Below are 16,099 nucleotides of genomic sequence, written 5' to 3'. Positions count from 1 at the left end.
CCCAATATGCTCACAAAATTTCATGAGAATCGGTTCAGGCATTTCGGAGGAGTTCAGCCTCTAAAACCGTGACAGAAGAATTTTATATATTAGATGTAGATAGACTGAAACTAAAAAATTTTTAACTGCGGAAGATTACCAAACGTCCAAAAAGCATAACAGCCCAACTCAACAATGCAGTCAAACTTTAGGTGTTAAAATAACTTAAGTTTGTACGGCAGCCATAGTTCTGAAAAATCCCATTTATTGGGAAGGTGCCACGCCCCTCTGATAGTTCGTTTGCATAGCCAAGAAACAATAACATTTAAATTTAAAATTCTTAATTCTGAAATATGAAAAACTTTCGTCTTGATCGAAGGAACCTACAGCCAAAATTTGGTGATGATTGAAGTATGGGAAACACGTTTTCATAGGGAACACACACACAGAACTTGATTTTTATAGCACATGTAGATATACTGAAACTAAAAATTTTTTTTTACTACGGCAGATTACTAAACGTCCAAAAAGCATAACAGCCAAACTCAACAATGCAGTCAAACTTTAGGTGTTAAAATAACTTAAATTTGTACGGCAGCCATTGTTCTGAAAAATCCCATTTGAGGGGAAGGTACCACCACGTGTAGCATTATACGTCATACCCACTGTAATGTAGCATTATGCTTCATACCCGCTGTAACACACTTGCAATAATACGCATCATGAACTCCAAATATATTTTAGTAATAATCATATTACAATATTTTCCTACATAAATTATTGAACTAACCCAGACGTTTAACTAACTTCAATGGAATGCCGAATATGAAACCCTTATCCGTTCACAGCCAATAAATTGCTTAGTACATACAAACCATTATGGGAACCAAATAAAAAGTACTCGCATCGATATGCCAACAGGCGTACAAACTTACATACTTACGTGTATGCATAGACTTAACCAAAGTACTCACATTGATCTGCCGACGTTGCTAAATAACATATACAAAACTACATGTATAGAGTCAAGCATACTAAACTACATGTATACAAAGACTGTATACAAACATACATGTACTCATACCCCATTTTCAATGTACATATTTTTATACTCAGTTGAGCAGAGCTCACAGAGTATATTAACTTTGATTGGATAACGGTTGGTTGTACAGGTATAAAGGAATCGAGATAGATATAGACTTCCATATATCAAAATCATCAGTATCGAAAAAAAATTTGATTGAGACATGTCCGTCCGTCCGTCCGTCCGTCCGTCCGTCTGTCCGTTAACACGATAACTTGAGTAAATTTTGAGGTATCTTGATGAAATTTGGTATGTAGATCCCTGGGCACTCATCTCAGATCGCTATTTAAAATGAACGATATCGGACTATAACCACGCCCACTTTTTCGATATCGAAAATTTCGAAAAACCGAAAAAATGCGATAATTCATTGCCAAAGGCGGTTAAAGTGATGAAACTTGGTAGATGGGTTGACGATATGACGCAGAATAGAAAATTAGTAAGATTTTGGACAATGGGCGTGGCACTGCCCACTTTACAAGAAGGTAATTTAAAAGTTTTGCAAGCTGTAATTTGGCAGTCGTTGAAGATATCATGATGAAATTTGGCAGGAACGTTACTACTATTACTATATATGTGCTAGACAAAAATTAGCAAAATTGGATGAAGAACACGCCCACTTTTTAAAAAAAAATTTTTTTTAATTCAAATTTTAACAAAAAATTTAATATCTTTACTGTATATAAGTAAATTAATCAAAATTCAACTCCAGTAATGATGTGATGCAACAAAATACAAAAATAAAAGAAAATTTCAAAATGGGCGTGGCTCCGCCCATTTTCATTTAGTTTGTCTAGAATACTTTTAATGCCATAAGTCGAACAAAAATTTACCAATCCTTCTCAAATTTGGTAAGGGCATAGATTCTATGACGGTAACTGTTCTCTGTGAAAATGGGCGAAATCGGTGGAAGCCACGCCCAGTTTTTAAACACAGTCCACCGTCTGTCCTTCCGCTCGGCCGTTAACACAATAACTTGAGCAAAAACCGATATATCTTTACTAAACTTAGTCCACGTACTTATCTGAACTCACTTTATCTTGGTATAAAAAATGGCCGAAATCCGACCATAACCACGCCCAATTTATCGATATCGAAAATTACGAAAAATGAAAAAAATGCCATAATTCTATACCAAATACGAAAAAAGGGATGAAACATGGTAACTGGATTGGTTTAATGACGCGAAATATAACTTTGGAAAAAACTTTGTAAAATGGGTGTGACACCTACCATATTAAGTAGAAGAAAATGAAAAAGTTCTACAAGGCGAAATCAACAGCCCTTGGAATCTTGGCAGGAATACTGTTAGTGGTATTGTATATATAAATAAATTAGCAGTACCCGACAGATGATTTTCTGGATCACCTGGTCCACATTTTGGTCGATATCGCGAGAACGCCTTCACATATACATCTAAGGGCCACTCGCTCTTAAAACCCTCATTAATACCTTTAATTTGATATCCATATCGTACAAACACATTCTAGAGTCACCCCTGGCCCACCCTATGGCGATATCTCGAAAAGGCGTCCACCTATAGACCTAATGCCCACTTCCTCTTAAAATGCTCAGTAACACCTTTCGTTTGATACCCATATCGTACAAACATTCCAGAGTCACCCCTGGCCCCCCTAATGGCGATATCCCAAAAAGGCGTCCACCTATAGACCTAATGTCCACTCCCTCTTAAAATGCTCAGTAACACCTTTCGTTTGATACCCATATCGTATAAACTTTCTAGAGTCATCCCTGGCCCACCCTAATGGCGATATCTCGAAAAGGCGTCCACCTATAGACCTAATGCCCACTCCCTCTTAAAATGCTCAGTAACACCTTTCGTTTGATACCCATATCGTACAAACATTCTAGAGTCACCCCTGGCCCACCCTAATGGCGATATCTCGAATAGGCGTCCACCTATAGACCTAATGCCCACTCCCTCTTAAAATGCTCAGTAACACCTTTCGTTTGGTACCCATATCGTACAAACATTCTAGAGTCACCCTTGGCCCACCTTTATGGCGATATCTCGAAAAGGCGGCCACCTATAGAACTAAGGATTACTCCCTTTTAAAATACTCATTACCACCTTTCATTTGATACCCATATCGTACAAACACATTCTAGAGTCACCCCTGGCCCACCCTAATGGCGATATCTCGAAAAGGCGTCCACCTATAGACCTAATGCCCACTCCCTCTTAAAATGCTCAGTAACACCTTTCGTTTGATACCCATATCGTACAAACACATTCTAGAGTCACCCCTGGCCCACCCTAATGACGATATTTCGAAAAGGCGTCCACCTATAGACCTCATGCCCACTCCCTCTTAAAATGCTCAGTAACACCTTTCGTTTGATACCCATATCGTACAAACATTCTAGAGTCACCCTTGGTCCACCTTTATGGCGATATCTCGAAAAGGCATCCACCTATAGAACTAAGGATTACTCCCTTTTAAAATACTCATTACCATCTTTCATTTGATACCCATATCATACAAACACATTCTAGAGTCACCCCTGGTCCACCTTTATGGCGATATCCCTAAATGGCGTCCATCCATAGAACTATGGCCTACTCTTTCTTAAAATACTCTATATACCTTCCATTTGATACACATGTCATACAATCACATTCCAGGGTTACCCTAGGTTCATTTTCCTTATTTTGTCTCCATAGCTCTCAACTGAGTATCGTACAAACATATTCTAGAGTCACCTCTGTTCCACCTTTATGGCGATTTCTCGAAAAGGCGTTTACCTATAGAACTAAAGCCCATTCCCTTTTAAAATACTCATTACCACCTTTCATTTGATACCCATATCGTACAAACACATTCTAGAGTCACCCCTGGTCCGCCTTAATGGCGATATCTCGAAAAGGCGTCCACCGATAGACCTAAGGCCCACTCCCTCTTAAAATGCTCAGTAACACCTTTCATTTGATACCCATATCGTACAAACAAATTCTAGAGTCAGCCCTGGTCCACCTTTATGGCGATATCCCTAAATGGCGTCCATCCATAGAACTATGGCCTACTCTTTCTTAAAATACTCTTTATACCTTCCATTTGATACACATGTCATACAATCACATTCCAGGGTTACCCTAGGTTCATTTTCCTTATTTTGTCTCCATAGCTCTCAACTGAGTATGTAATGTTCGGTTACACCCGAACTTAGCCTTCCTTACTTGTTAGTTATTAGTATTAAGATATTTATGAATATATAGGTTAAGTAAATTACTATATAAGACAAAGAATTTATTGAATAAATAGAGATTTAATGTTTGCACATCGAAGTCGCAACTTCTTTTAATTTCCAAACTTTTCACACGCTCCTTTTGATAGTTCGTTTGCATAGCCAAAAAAAAAAAAACATTTAAATTTAAAATTCTTAATTCTGAAATACGAAAAACTTTCGTCTTGATCGAAGGAACCTACAGCCAAAATTTGGTGATGATTTGGTGTATGGGAAACAGGTTTTCATATGGAACACACACACAGAATTTGATTTTTATAGAAGACTAGCAGACCCGGCAGAAGTTTTTCTGCCCTAAATTTGGTCTATCTGCATACATTTTAATAAGCTTTTTCCGTCTAAATCTGCCCTCCCCCCACTTCACTTTTTCTTAATCCTTTTATTCACTCCTCCCTCCGTATTTTTCGCTTCATCTCCATCTTCGTCTCATTCTATCTCTTTCTCAGTCTCCTTCTCTCTTTTCTCTTCTCTTAAGTTTTTCTCCTTCTTCTTCATTTATTATTGCCAGTCCCAGAGGGCGGTATGTAGTTTGTTACAGTCCCATTCCGAGTCTCAGTCCCAGCCCCACTCCGAATCTCAGTCTCAGTCCCATTCCTAGTCCTAATCCAAGTCCCAGTCCGTCTCTGGTCTACTTCCCGGATAAAAGCATCGTAATATAATTTATATACCAAATTTCAGGCAAATCGAATAGGACGTATGTAAATAGGCATGTGGTTATGTGGGTATTATCAATTCATGTCTTTTTTCGGCTTCGCATGCATATTTATCAGTTTTGCCAGGTTGTTCTGAAAAATCCCATTTGTTGGGAAGGTGCCACGACGATAGTTCGTCTGCATAGGCAAGAAACAATAACATTTAAATAAAATAAATCTGAAATATGAAAAACTTTCGTCTTGATCGAAGGAACCTACAGCCAAAATTTGGTGATGATTTAAGTATGGGAAACACGTTTTCATAGGGAACACACACACAGAATTTGATTTTTATAGAAGAATAGCTTTACCAGGCGCACGTTGTAACGCCCGAGATCGAATGGATGTTGCGTTATTTTTTCTGTTTTGTTTGTTGATAATTTAATTTATTGTTCTGTAAATTGAATTAAATTTTGTACGCATATCTGGTGAAATTTTCTGTTAAAGCATTTTATTCTTGTATCTTATATTATATTACTGTATTGCTTTTACCGCTGATGATTGTTGCTTTGATTACATTCCGAAGAAGCATGACTGGTGAGCCAATTTTCAAAGTTGATATATGCGCAGGCATTCCTTTTGGTTCTAAGGAGTTTAGATACACAATCTTATCTTCATCTGTAACTGTGTCGATCGATTTATATTTCGTCACTTCACCAAGAAATTGGCTTTGAATGCGATGATTGATTTTGTTAACATGATCATTTTTAGGAGCTAAGATAGTTCGTTCGCATAGCCAAAAAACCAAAACATTTAAATTTAAAATTTTTAATTGTGAAATATGAAATATGAAAAACTTTCGTGTTGATCGAAGGTACCTACAGCCAAAATTTGGTGATGATTGGAGTATGGGAAACACGTTTTCATAGGGAACAAACACACAGAATTTGATTTTTATAGAAGACTAGTTTTACCCGGCGTACGTTGTAACGCCCGAGATTGAATGGGTGTTGCGTTATTTTTTCTGTTTTTTTTTTTGTTGATAATTTAACTTATTGTTCTGTAAATTGAATTGAATTTTGTACGCTTATTTGGTGAAATTTTCTGTTAAAACATTTTCAGCCCAATTCTAAACGAAAATTCCGTGCGAGTTTTCTCCCTTCTCCCATTCCTCGTATTCTAAATAAAAATTCCTTGTGAGTTTTTCACTTCTCCCTTTCCTCCTATTCTGAACAATGTTCGAAAAAGCGGAAACCGGTTATGGGAGAAAAGTAGGTATTATGAATGTGAGGGAGAGGGGGATTCCTCTGCCATTTCATAGGAGTTTTTTCACTTGTTAAATTAAAGGGAATGCATCAAAATAGTTAAAGGAAATTTGTTATTTTAAGAAAGAACACTTATTTGTACAAATTTGTGCTAAAAGATGTATTTATATTCTACCACAATATTCTCACTTCTAATATAACAACAACTACAACCACAATATTCTTTATTTTAAGTTGAAAAGTATATCGTAAGCAACGGTAGAGCTCTTGGTATACAAATTTGATGCAGCCATCCAGAAATTGCGCAAGGATTTTTTAATAAGGCTTAAATAGATTTTGGCATATGATGAAGGACGAATTCAACTCAACTTGGCCGCCAGAAAATTGCTTTGCTGAATGAAAGCAGGCAACTCCGGCAGATTTGTGTTATGCGGCCGTCTTTTTCTTATGTTCCGCTGTTGATGTTGCTGTGGCACCAATTCATTACTCATTTCAGTGAATACCACATGAAATGCAATAAATACTGTGCAATGTTTATATTTTATTTCTTAATTTCCAACAAATTTGCAACAATAATTAAACTTTTCAATTTTTTAAACAAAATAAGAAATGTGCAACGACATTTCAATTGACAAAACAGCTGACTTCGAAAATTCGAAATTCCTATTCCCCAATTATTGTTCTCCCTAGGAGAACAGAATTGGAGGAATTTTTCCGCGGGAATAAAAAAATCCGCGAGAACAAAATTCCGCGAGAATATTTAGAATTGGTCTGTTTATTCTTGTATCTTATTGTAATGCATATGGGTACAGAATAGTTTTGGTTTATTCGTTCGGTGCAAAGATAAACAAATTTTTTGGTGTTCCAACTCTAGAGCAAGCGACATATAGCTGGCAATGGGAAAAGCACGGACTCTCAAAATTTAAGCCTGCAACAATAAGCGATTGTCCTAGTGCTTTGTTGATTGTAATTGCAAAACCAAGGCGTACAGGAAACTGTAAGCGCTTAAAAGTTTATGGCAAATCTGTAGGAATCATTGGGATTCGTGGTATGAGCACATCTTCACATTTGCTTTTACCGCTGATGATTGTTGATTTAATTACATTCGGAATTAATTTCTAAACGCAAAGTCCGCTTCCATTGCACAATTTTGGTGTGTTTAAATTCCGAAGAAGCATGATTGGTGAGCCAGTTGATATATGCGCAGGCATTCCTTTTGGTTCTAAGGAATATAGAAATTCATTTGGATAATTCCCAATTTTATCTTCATCTGTAACTCTGTCAATGGATTTATATTTTGTCACTTCACCAGGAAATTCGTTTTGAATGTGATCATTGATTTTGTTAACATGATCATTTTTAGGAGCTAAGATAGTTCGTTCGCATAGCCAAAAAACAAAAAGATTTAAATTTAAAATTCTTAATTCTGAAATATGAAGACTTTCGTCTTGATCGAAGAAACCTAGAGCCAAAATTTGGTGATGCTCGAAGTATGGATGTTCGGCCTGGGTGCGTCTGAAACCGGCAGTGGGTAGGCGCACACGGGTCGATCTGGGAATGGATGGGTCACTCAAAGAAATAAATAAGAACACAAAGAGGATTCCCTCGTTATAAAATAATATTTAATTAGAGTGTAAGGAAACATAAAGAGGATACAATATTACCTTTGCGTATAACTTGACGATGGTGATCCTGGGCGATGTGAACTGCTCGGCGGTTAATCGAAAAAAGAGCCCGGTTATCCCGTTGAGGACAATCGCTAAGCCGCGAAAAAGTCCTCTGGTATTAAGGAGGGGAAAAAAGCCACACACACAACAGCCCCCACATATACGTGCATGGGTGCTGACAACCCGCACACACACGTGCATGCGTATGAAACGCATGCATGTGCATGCATGCACACAAATGCGGCGTGAGTGTGGGTGGCTGGAAATATTATTAAAACGTTAGGGAGGGGCGCCGTCAATCAGATAAAAGTTAGGCATTGGGCCTAAACATGCCGCCCCCTTGCGGTACGCAACATCACAGTCCGCCAAGGATCACCGACCGTGAAGAAGAGAAAAAAAATAAAAAACTTATAATTAATTATATCTAACTTAACATAATGCCGGCCAGTCCGCCGGCTTGGCGGCACGCAAAATGGTTTGCGCAGTGTGGGAGCTTGGTTGCTGCTGCCTCGATCATTCACCAATTTTCCCGTTATGGTGTAAGGCGTGAGCCAGGTTTGCCTAGAGCTAGGGATTGCGAAAAGAAGTAAGAAGATATACGTGTTCATATTTTTTGCCGTTTATTACAAATTCATTGGAAATTCTATGCTTGTGAATTTTGTATGAAGAAAATTCAATAAAAAATAACTTATTGTAATGATACAAGCTTTTAAAACGCACATCTCCATTGTGAATTCATACAAGTGGCGAATTTTCGATAAAACGTTCACAATAGTGAACAGCGAGTGAGTATTAATATGTAGTCTGATTTTATGTATACACATTTAAAGGAAAAGCTGATTTGAAACAAATGTGCAATTCATGGCACTTCAATTTAATAACTGCGAACACAAGAAAAAGAAACCTTTCTTCCATTCTCTGACCCTTCGCGACAGCCGTTCTCCCTGTCAGCTATGATTTGACACGTAGGTATGGCAATGGAGGGATAGAAAGATTTTTCACTTGTACGAAATCACAATACACACCTCTTGCGACGGTGTACAGCAGAAATTCAATAAAAATAAAAAAGTGTAGAAATTCATGGATTTCGGTCGTTACCGAACATTTTCATGTTAGGCCTTGGTTGTGCCCGAGAGTACCCAACCGAAGATGGTACTCTGAGCCAGCAAAGGGCCAAACGTGGTGGGCAGAATCCCTGGTAGCATTATTTCGGCATATACGTCTGTCCCTAGTACGAGGCGGATCGGGGCGGATGAATAAAACTGTGGATCCGCCAGACGGAGATGTGCGTACGGGGATGCGGTGGCGCTGTCTACGCTGGTCGTGGGGGCCATTCGCCGAATATTGGACACGACCGCCGCATGGGTTGCAATTCGTTTATTTTGGCCGTGTCTTCCTCGTATGCGTAGTAGGCATCCTGCTTGCCCGCCAATGTTGCTGGCAGGGAGTTGGAGCTCCTGGGCGAGATCATATGCTATCACGGTGGTGGGGGAGCATCCGTCAATTAAGGCCCGGACGAGGTGTAGCCGCCCCCCAGCTTCTATCTTCACGACCGCGGTGGGTGTGATCGCTACCATTGGTATCATGGTGGCGGTGGCCGCTGGATGCTGGGCTACGAGCCCTGACCGGAAGGTGGACACGGTGGTGAGCTGCAGCGTCTTGCCTCCGTGGCTGCGATCTTGTGGCTGATGTCGTTGGTGCAGGCGAAGAGGCCGTGTCTCCGCTCTGCGGTCGCGCGAATGTCGTCTCCGTTGGGGGTTCCTGGGTTGCCGGCGAAGAGACCGGGTCTCCGCTCGGCCGTTATATGTATGGCGCTGGGCTGTCGCTGTCCCTTGTTGGAGCCGCTTCCTCTCGTGCTGCAGAAGTGGTCGAAATGATTTGGCTGTAGGCGTTATGGTCGGGCGAAGAGACCGCGTCTCCGCTCCGATTCGGCTGGCATCTCGGTTTCGGGGTGGACGAAGAGGTCCAGTCTCCGTTCCAGCGTCCGACGCATATAACGAGATTGAGTCGTCTATCCGCTCTCGGGGTGAATCTAGCTCCTCTTCCACTTGGGCGCTCCATGGCTTGGAGCGGGCTTCTCGTAATAGCTGCTCCTCTTCGTCGATTGAGGCGATGTGCAGCATCGTGTGGTGCTTCTCGCCGCACCGTTTGCATCGCCCTTGGCTTGGGCACGCGTTCGAGCGGTGATCAGGCGCCAGACAATTTCCGCAGTAGCTTTCGCGGATGGTTACGTAGAGGCGCTCTTCTGGCCTTTTCGCCCGAAAGGTTGGGCACAAGCGGATAGGGTGTCGCTCAAGACACACTCGGCATTCCGACGAATAACGCGCTGCGTTCGTGGAAGCATTACGTTTCAAAGCGGCAAAACAACCCATTTTCCTGAAAGAAGTGCAATATGTTTGACTGGGTCGAGTCATTCTCGAGATGCAGGGGCGAGTGGTCCCTAGTTGTATTATTGGGGATTTGGGAAATTTTATTAGCGCGCGCATAAGGGGAAACATCTGTCGCTGCATAAAAAAATATTCATATGTGGCGTGCATTATATGCATGGCCTCTTTCCCCGCACGTTATGTGCCTGGGTCTTTAGTGCCTTATTTTGTTTATTTTGTGTCACCCGGTAGCGTTTTAGTTGGCGACGAGCACACTAGTGCTGCAGAAAATGAGCATTTACGATTTTCGGTTCGCACATTCTGGTACCGAACCGGGTAGAAAGTGTATAGCGTGGGTTCTTTTGATTCGCTGTTATTTGTGTTGTTGGTGCTAAAAACCAACAACTTCCCTGCCCGCCACAAAAAAAAACATTTGGACAGCAAATTGTATGCTATGTAAAGAAAAAATAAAAAAAATCTTCGTTTTGTTCGAAGAGAAGAATTTGTAGAATGAATCATTTTTTTTTTTTTTTGTATTGCCCTTCACTTATTTCTTCAACTTTTCCCCAAGTACGCTTGTAGTCCTGTTTTATTGATGGCCTTTAGCAAAAGGTACGGTTCCAGAAGGGTAGTTGACTCCGATACCGATTTTCCAGAAACGGGTTTTTGGGTACCCGTTTGCATTTTTTTTATGCATCCCTAACACAATGTACATTTAAAACTCGGCATACATATGTAAATACGTTGGTACAAGTATATGGGCAGTCAGTGCACGGACTTTACCGCATTGGTAGATTGACCTACCTTTTTGACCCATTTTCATTTTCTACTACTTTTACGACTTCTGCTACCAAAACTTAGATTCTACCAATATTTCAGTATTTTCGCACTGAAAACGTATACTGCATTGCAGTATTGAATTGCCGAGCCCACCCAACTAATATTAGGAGGCGATAATGACCAAATCAGTCAATTTTGACAAATTTGTGAATAACTTAAACAGGAAATGAATTTTTTTTTGATTAGAGAAATATAGTAACTGAGCACGTGAGTATTTACTGCCCTATTTTTTTAATTTTTTCTTTTTTTTTGTGAAGAGTTTGAACTACAATAAAAAGTTTTACGTAAACGAAAACTGCCGAATCGGTTATTTTGCGGCAGTATTTTTGGTACATTGGAAAATTGTTGTGGTTGTCAGACGTTTTGGTATGTTTTGTTTGTGTATTTCAGGAAATAATGAGTATCCTAAGACCTAAGCTGTGTGTGTACAAATTTACATTGATTTTGTCTTGTGTACATGTTTTGACAAGTGTTATTTCCCTGACATTTGCTTTATTTGTTTTACAATAAATGATGAATAATTCAAGATGATTCAATAACAAGTATTGTTTTTCACGCAAATAAACTACCAATTCCTACTGCTATTTTCATTTCTCGTTTACCAACATTCCTTTTATAAAAAGTCCGCGCCCTGGTATATGTATACCAGACAAGAAAATATGAACATTCCTGCGTACAAATGTACATTTCTCTGAATTGAAGCAAACGGTAAACGGATCGTTCTATTCATGGCGCCGTTTGTTTCATTCTTTTCGTTTTACGCGTGGTGGAGTACGCTTGCTCCGAAAATTGAATTCGTCGTACTCGTGGGCTTTATAAACGGCAAGAAGGAAACAATTCCTTTTTTTTTTTTAACACAATAAAATTTTTGTGCGCTACGCTATACACAATTTGAATCGGTCAACAAAATAGCGTTAAAGGGAATTAATAAGGAACTACAAGTATTAAATAGCGAAACTGTGATGAACAATAATTTGTTTGGTGGATAGGTTATGTTTGGCGCTGGATTATCTGTCGGATTGGTGAATCTGTTTTGTGGCATTGCTGTTGGTATTGTTGGATCGGGTGCGACGATGATGTGATAGTGGAAGAGATTCCCGTTTACTTATCCAAAAAATCTACAGGAAAACCTGAATTTCTTTCAATACCCAACCAAAACTCAGATAAGCAACTTTGATAATGCGGCGGTGGTAAATTGCTGTGTGAAACCTGTAAATCAGGAGGTAAAGTTGATTTTGCATTAAATACCGAGTCACCATTCTATGATCGCTTCAAAGGTGAAGCATTCGCGTTGGCTTCCGATGGTAAAGGTCAACTGAAAGGTGGGCGTCCAACGTATAAACGTGGCATAAGGGATAAACAACGAACGAAACAACATAAAAATTTAAAAAAATAAATGCAATTTAATAAATATATTAATATCTAGAGTGCGTTATTACTAGATGTATTGAAGTAGCGATTGCGTTTCGCCTTAGCCATTTTACATGAATTAACCAATGCCGCAAAACGTAATGATATCACAGACTCTACGAAGCAATCCAAAAATGGAGCTACATTTATAAACATCAATGTTTTTGAATTGCCTCCCAATGAAGGCATTAACAAATGCGTTAATTTGGAATTGCGATATGGTATATGATCCTGTTTTTGCAATAATGCTAATATAACATTTGTGAGTTCGGATTGGGAACGATTTATATTTTTAGTTTCGTTCATACGTGTACTAGTTTCGGGTGACTCAGAGCCAGCTAAATCTACAAGATTTATCGTTCCGACTGACGTCTCATTTTTCTCTGCATGAAACCCAATAAGTTCAATTTTTGTAACAGCATGAGAACGTGATGAACGTTCATTGCCTGCTGTTGAAGCAGTGGCACGATTCATTTTTGCCACATGCATCAAATCGCGTAAACGTGAAGCAGAGGTTACAGTCTCCTGAGTTATATTTGACACATATATCGTTCTTATTATGTTTAGCCATGCGTATTTCCATATCTTTCTGTTCGTTGCTCAGCAAATCATATAAGACTTCGTTATAGATTTCCAAAAATGTTACACGTATTTTATTCCCAACCAATACGTTTATAATTTTTAATGGAATCGAAAAGTAAATCGACTGTGCGTGGGATAGCGCCAGCATTTGTCTGCACACCGTCCATTGTATATGTTTTTCTGCTGCCGGTTTGTCCATAAGCAAATATACAAATATTTTAACCATCCAAGGCAGATTGTATTAAAGGTGATACCATCTCGAAAATATCCTCCTGTTTTGAATTAGGATGGAAGACTTGATCAAAGGAGAAAGTGTGCGCTCCACCTTTATTCTTGTCGTAGTTTTGTATTTCAACTGTGGATTCATCAATATAATTCCAGCCACAGAGTACTTTATCTTCTTCAAAATCTAATGGCTGCCTTACATAGTGTACAAGTACAAGTGTGTTGACTTATCTGTCAAGCATTCTGACAGGCACTCGCTGGATTCGGAATGACAGCGAATTCAAAATGGATACCACTACCGAGTGCGCCGAATGATTGAAAAATTGAAAAAGTCGATACGATTGGTAGTCAAAAATGTTGTCGTTGAGACCAAAAATGCGACTCTAGACCTGAGATTTCCATCAGGTGAGCGAGGCTGTTTGTAGTTTTGACGTTTATCGCTTAGTGAACACACTTGTATAGGTACACTATGGCCTTACATGACAGAATACGCGTATGTTGCCACGCAAATCCATTATAGTGTTATGCAATTCTTTGCGTTCCAAGTTTGCGTGAAACAGTTGCTCCTTGCAGGCAGTCAAATCTTCATGTAACAATTTATTTTCGGTGGTTAAACGTGAGGATCGTTCGCGTAGCTGTAGTACTTCATGGGTAAGTGTATCGTGGGCTTCTTTTAGAATCTTATGTTCATGCATTATAAACTCCAATTCCTCCTTAGTCTTTACAAGTGAGCCCGTAACGGAATCAAATTTCAAATTTAAGGATTTGAGTTGCTGATTTAAACAATCACGCTCAGTGTAAAAATTTTTTAGTTCTTCTTTGGTTTTATATAACTGCGTTTTATATAAAGCGTTTAGTAGCAGCCTTTCCCTGGACAATGTTGACAAATAGGTTGTTGGAATTCTTTCTGAAAAGGGTTGCACCTCACGCCTTTGGCAAACATATTGCAGTTACGGCCATCGTTCTTACACTTCGATAAAGAAGATAAGCGTATAAACGCGCACAAAAGCATTAAATGATGAAGATGATGAGGAAGAATTGCTGCAGGTAACAGTGAAGTTCGCAAAATCCGGCGTTGGAAATAAAAAGACAAAAACTAAAGAAAAGCTAGGCTATGCAAATTATGTTAAAAGAAGCAATGAAGAATCGTGGTGCGAAACGTGTTGGCATCCACGAATATCTCAAATTATGTTAAAAGAAGCAATGAAGAATCGTGGTGCGAAACGTGTTGGCATCCACTAATATCTCTTACCGCAGAACTTGAAAGGCAAAGGTTATTTGCAACAAACTAATAAATAAACTTAGCGTTGGGTCTAGACTCACATAAATATGTAAGAAAACTTTTACCGGACGACGGAAAAGATTTAGGAATAGACGCGGTACTTCCTCCTAAGGTTATCAGCAAATCAAGTTTGAAGTCACTGCCCCTTGCAGAACAACTGAAAGTCATTTTAAAAGACGTACGAATGATAGGTTTTGAAGATATAAATTCCATACTACAGGAATGCAGTGATGGTAAAATTCCAAGCGAGAAAGTTTTACGTGTTTTGCCCCAAGTGGGGGTATTGATTCATGGCAATTGGGTACCGCAATCCGATATAGTTTATCCTGCAGATACAATATCAAATTCAAATGGTGTATCATCCGATCTTATGATACGTCCCCGGAATTATGTGCTTTACAGATTTTCTCGTGTTAAGTACGTATACCGGCGTCAAGTTATCTCTGCCACGCGGCTACCGCCTGACGAGGCTGCTGAGGTTCTTCACTCTGTTGCACGTTTAAATTCAGAAAAAAATAAAAAAAATGGGAGCTATTACTAGCTCCTAACAAAGAATTTGAACAACGATATCCAGAACTTGTGCAACGCCAAGAAATGGTATGGCGTGCTACTCAACAAACTTATAATGAAATGGATTGCGAAAAGTCTCCAAAGCGTTCCCGAAAACGTCCTATTCGTGAATCCAAGCCCCAGTCTAGCCAATCATCTCAGGAGTAAGTATCATAAAAACCCTATTTTTGCTTTATTTCCTTTTTAAAATGCTGTCAATATACATATAAATCATATTAGCAACGATAAACGCATACCTGTCTACATTAGTCAAAAAATTCCAGCAAAACAATGAACCTGTTGTTACGTATGGATCATGGTATGGATATAATTTAAACAGTTTATTACCTTAATAATCTTTTAAGGAATCAATAGATTATGCAAAGTTCATCACATATTCTTAAAAATGTAGACAGCTAATGCGAAAGTTTCGTATTTTATCACATGTTAAATTGACGAGATAAGAGGCCATTATAGGTTTCATTAGAAAGACTCCTAGAGCAAAAAGGTTATTGATTGAATATTTTTTTTCTCATTAATAAAATATTGGTGGTTTTCGTTTAAACAGCTAAGATTCTGCCTAAACTCTATTTTAAAGATTTAGCAAGAATCTTAAGTCAATACATCTGAATAAGATTTAAACGTGATAAAATAGGAAAAGCGGACCTACAACTCATTCCATTTTTTCCATAAATATTTTCGTTACTTAACTTCTTTTCTAATTGTTGGTGCCCTCGCTCGGGGTGAGCGAGTGAATTTTGGGATGGTTTTTTTTGAAAATGAAAAATAGAATTTTGTGGCAGATGGGGGATCTGCGTGAGGGCTTTCCTGGTATCCTCGTTATGGGAGAACGAGTGAGTGGGAAGATTTCTGGTGTCCTCGCTCGGGGTGAGCGAGTGAATTTGTGGGATATTTTTTTTTGAACGGAGGGATGTGGAGGAACGGGGGGAT

The 16,099-nt window shown here is 39.1% G+C and overlaps 2 pseudogenes; one reads left to right on the top strand and one right to left on the bottom strand.

The window, feature by feature from the left end:
• Positions 1-15,316, top strand: part of LOC137235303 (DNA-directed RNA polymerase III subunit RPC5-like) — a 16,407-nt pseudogene extending 1,091 nt beyond the window's left edge.
• LOC137234736 (protein claret segregational-like) lies at positions 12,523-14,159 on the bottom strand (annotated as a pseudogene).
• Positions 15,317-16,099: the final 783 nt, after the last annotated feature.

The sequence above is a fragment of the Eurosta solidaginis genome, chromosome X, assembly GCF_040869045.1.
Source record: "Eurosta solidaginis isolate ZX-2024a chromosome X, ASM4086904v1, whole genome shotgun sequence".
NCBI classification, from domain to species: Eukaryota; Metazoa; Arthropoda; class Insecta; order Diptera; family Tephritidae; genus Eurosta; species Eurosta solidaginis.
This window is presented reverse-complemented; position numbering and strand designations above follow the sequence as displayed.